A 5,000-nucleotide genomic window follows, 5' to 3' on the forward strand; every position below is an offset into this window, starting at 1 on the left:
CATCATTATTCTAAGTATTTGTCTCATCAGCAAGAACTGCACAGTGATGGTGAAGGAAGAGAACTTGAAAAGACACTTGCGGACAAACCACACGTAATTTGAAGACAATTACACAGCAGACAGAGAACTGAGAAAAATAAATAAAAGAAGGAACTGAAATTTCAACCATTTTGCCATATACAAATATCAAGTCAAGTGCAATCATCAGTATGTTTTTTTTTTTTTTTTTTTTTTTTTAAACGTTTTGTTTATTCGTTTTTGTTATTTTACATACTCATAGGTAGTACAGACACTTATTGAAGTAACTAAGCAAATAAACAGAGTATCTCCAAACAGTGAGAGTAAGATATAAACAACATCCAAACAAAACAAAACAAAAAACAGACAACACTCACAAAGAAAAAAATAACAGACAACAGAACAAAAACACAACGTAAATTCTCCAAAAACATGTATGTATATAGAAAACAGTCCATGATCTATAAACGCTACATCGAGTTAGGCACAGGTCATTGAAAGCAATTGTACATGTCAGTGAGGTGATAAGCAGGCACACACCAAGGGTTCATCATATATCAGATTGGATACTTCCATATATGCAGGTTACAGACTCATTCAGGTTCCGTTGGGGGATCGAGTGCAAGATTATCAACGTGCGATAGAAAAGGCTGCCATGCCTTATCGAATTTTGAAATAGAGCCACGCAATGTGTATTTAATTTTTACAATCATCAGTATGTCATAAATAATGTTTTTTATTATTGTTTGATGTGCATTACACTTTTTTCCCCACAATTATACATATTAAACTATTGAGTTTTTCTCTTTGCATTTTTTGAATTATGGATCTAAAATAAGATGAAAAGGCAGTGGCTAAATAGATCTCATGCCCATAATGAGACTGTGGGGGCGCCCTTCTGTTCCAGTTATTTTGTATGTCTGTGACAAAAATAAAATATTGATCAAAATGTCTATCACAAGCAAGCATGGTGATGACCCCTGCTTGTAATTAATTGTCCATATATATTATTATGGAGTATAACAGTGCAAAGCGTTTTTGTAGCACTCTGGCATGTAGCAGGACAGCCCTGCCAACCCCTCTTAAAGTTTTATTTGTCTACCACTGCAATTGGATTCATACAGCGGGTTAAATAGTGGAAATCACCTCAGCCTCCCCTCTACAGTATGTGAATGATACCAATCTAGGCGTATCCAGAGCAACGTATAAACTAAAGTCCAAGATCTGAGGATATATGGCATGAACTCTAGTCAGTCGGCAACAGGGTAAGTGACCAAGTAAATATAGCCAAGAAAACAAGCATGTGCAACAAAGTAAGTACAGTACGTCCACGGCACCTCCAGCTTATGTACCTGTATAGCAGGTAGACATCAAACCTAGTATATATTTAATACTTAGCATCTGTGGACAAGCAAAATGCATACATCTACGTATATATAGCATCTGTGGAAAAAGTAACTTAACTACAGTAGCATCTAATAACATGCAGGTACAAATACAGATACAAAGAAATTAGTGTTAGTTGGTGAGGTAGAGTCTGAAGCGGTGAGTTTTCAGTCTGCATCAGAAGAAAGGGAGTGAGGCTGCCGTCCTGACCGAGAGGGAGAGGTCATTCCACAGCTTTGGAGCCAGGAGAGTCTAGGGCCCCTGGAGCGTTGGCCATGGTGTTTAGGGAAGGGACAAACAGACTGCCTGTGCGCAGGAAGGGGTGTAGGACTGTATCATACCCTGCAGGTAGGGGTGCAATGCCCTTGGTCACCTTGTAGGTCATTGCGTGTTTTTTGGTTTACTTCTTATGAGAGACTCTCTTCCAGTCTACTAAATAGGCCTACATTAAGTATGTCAAGAAGTGGCCAAAGCTCTTTCATCATGGTCAGCTCTAGAACCTCATCTTCCTTACAGGACACTCATAGTCATCAAGTATATACTAATCTGGGGTGCATGGCTGTGCTGCCAGTGCACTGACCATTATGCTCTTTTCACTAGTAAGAGACCACACCTCTACTTGAGTTTAACGTAATGAGATTAATGTGAGACGGGATGAGGAACCCAAGGTAGGTTGAGACTCAGGGGGGGCATTATCTCAGGAGTTGATCACATCGTTGCTCTACTCGCGGGGAGCGGTTGGTCGTATCTGCACCGCCACTGCCCCCCCATGGGTTCCTAGAGAAATAGTGACAGAAGGATGAAGAGCAAGAATCGAGGAGGAAGGAGGAGTTTGGGGCAGAAGGAGGACGTGAAGTAGATCAAATAAGTTGATCAGTTGATCACAGGTGTATTTATACAGTGGGGATTGCAACAAGGATTGGCTGTGGTGAGTGGAAGCAGGTGTAGTAGATACTGGAGATTGAGAATGGGGAGTGGCTGATGAGTGAAGGCAGGTGAGGTAGATAGGTGATTGAGAAAGGGGAGTGGCTTTTATAAGACTCCTGAACTTGCGTTGATCTCAACTTTATTAAGAGTTGCGTGTTCCAGTCCAACTCTCATCTTCTCTCTGCTCTTGGTTTCCTGTTTAAAAAAAAAAAACTCTCCTATCTAAATAAAGAATGAAATGGCCAAAATCTAACCCTTTCTTAAATAAAAGGAAGATATAAAGAAGAATATGAATACATTTGTTGAACAAAGCGACTAACCTATGAAACGCTAGTGCTGGTGCAAAGAACTTCCCACCCACCAACATTTCCAAGCTTGGGGTGCCGTGGAGGAATCAAACCGTCTCCAGGGTGATGGGCCACTACTTTACCCCGCACCACTCAGACATGTGTTTATTTTTAATCTGTTCCTTAGTTTTCAAAAAAAGAAAAAAGGTATAAAGAGTATTTTCTAAATGTGTCTCTGTACACTTTTTTCAGTATACTGTGCCTGAAGATGGTCAGTTGACTGAAAAATTGCCTTAATGTGTGCGGGACTACTTTGTTTTAATGTTGGCTGTTCTACTCCTACGCACCTATCCAGTGAAAGCAGGTGTGCAACAAGAGATTATCGACTATCTCTGTACACTTTAAAATGATGCAAAACCTAAAAACTGCTGATCATACAGGCATATGACAACTCTCCCAGATTTAGTGGCTTGTTTCCCACTCAGGACACCTAATAGCTGGCTAAAAATGGCTCCACTCATGGTGTTGTTGTAAGGCACTTTGAAAGCAAGCAACCACTACATGACTTGGCAAATGGATAATGTGGCGGAATGACCTCACCGCTCCTGCCAGAACAGCAGAGTCGAGTCACCCTTTATCTTCCGTTGTAAAATGAAAACCCATCTCTCGTCCGTCCTCACTTCACCCTCTCCTCCCTGAATCAAATACCCTGCGTTTCACCCTGTTCTTTCATCTGTTCTGTCATTTCTCAGTCTCATACTGCCACCTTGTCCTTGTCCCCTGTATTAGGTGATGTTCTAGGTCATAGGAACATCATCTGAGCACCATGGAAGCATGTGAAATATACAGCTTCTTACAGCTCTCATATAAGAAGTGCTTTATACGAATGTGATAGAAATAGAAACAGAAGTCGTTAAAGTTACTGTACTGTATGTGTCTGTGGTAAAGGCATCACAGGGGAATGCTGTTACGATAAAATGAGACCACACGTCACGCCTGCCACTGTCTAGGTCACTTTGTTTCCTCTTTTGTGTGTGTGTGTGTGTGTGTGTGTGTGTGTGTGTGTGTGTGTGTGTGTGTGTGTGTGTGTGTGTGTGTGTGTGTGTGTGTCTCTCTCTCTCTCTCTCTCTCTCTCTCTCTCTCTCTCTCTCTCTCTCTCTCTCTCTCTCTCTCTCTCTCTCTCTCTCTCTCTTTCGTTCTCTCTCTGTGGATATCTATTCCCTCTCTCGCTCAATCTATCTAGCTTTTTATCTATCCACCCCTGCCCTCAACATGTCCGCCCGTCTATTACTGCCTCTCTCTACTGTCTCTCTTGCCATCTCTTTCTCTCCACTCATCTCTGCATGTCTGTTCATCTCTCCTTCTATCTCCATCTGTCTGCCCGGTTGTCTTATCCATCAGTCTGACTGCCAGCCCCATGCCTCCAAACGTCTGGTATGCTTCAAACAGACAGAGAGACAGACAGACTGACAGGCAGACAGACAGACAAAGGAAAAATGAGAGGAAGAAGAGGAATAAGGAATAATGAAAGAAGACTCTCTTTCAAAGACAGATTCACCAAACATAAAAGGCAGTGCAGTAGCCTGAGAGCTTGGTGCTTACGTAAGATAGGTAATGATAGTATGTGTATGATGTCACGGAATTACTCTAATCAGAATGTGCTGGTGAATGTTATGTCTGTTTGACAGTGTGACAGGACATCTATAGTAGTCGGAAACCTTGTTGGAAAATGTGTGAGTTGTGTTGTCAAATTGAAAGAGCTGGTGGAAGCAAGGACCATTTCAGCGCATCACAAAAACGCTCCTCTTTACTGAAGATGTACAGCACTGTGCAGTACACATACAGTACCTTCACCGTGGGCCACCAAAAGATATTTGAGAGAGAGAGAGAGAAAAAGACAGAGGGAGACAGAGAGAGAGAGAGAGAGAGAGAGAGAGAGAGAGAGAGAGAGATCATTTGGTATGGCTGATATTGTTCCTCTTGTCCACATACTAAAGAGGTCTGACACGACAGAGATTGCCTCCCTTGCAGCATAAGACCACTGAATCATTGAGATGATGTCACCTTGTTTAGTCAGCCAATAGATTATGTATTACTGTAAGAAAGGAAAAATTGAAATTCTTTTGAAAATGTTTGAAAGATTTTGAATAATTGTGGAAGATTTGCCCAAAATAGGGATGTGGATAAAAAAAAAACATAAATAAATGAATAAACGAGTGACATGTTAGAAAGTAAGTAAGTAAGAGTGATTACTATGGTGGAGCTTCCACATTTCATGTAGGGTCATAATAAACCATGATATCTTGAAACACACACACACACACACACACACACACACACACACACACACACACACACACACACACACACACACACACACAC

At 41.3% G+C, this 5,000-nt stretch overlaps 1 protein-coding gene across 2 annotated transcripts in view; it reads left to right on the forward strand.

The window, feature by feature from the left end:
- Window positions 1–5,000, forward strand: part of LOC311060979 (arf-GAP with dual PH domain-containing protein 1-like) — a 314,152-nt gene that overhangs the window by 297,320 nt on the left and 11,832 nt on the right. The gene's annotated exons all lie outside the window — the stretch shown is intronic.

Source organism: Gymnoscopelus microlampas (genome assembly GCF_963454915.1).
Source record: "Gymnoscopelus microlampas genome assembly, chromosome: 14".
NCBI lineage: Eukaryota > Metazoa > Chordata > Actinopteri > Myctophiformes > Myctophidae > Gymnoscopelus > Gymnoscopelus microlampas.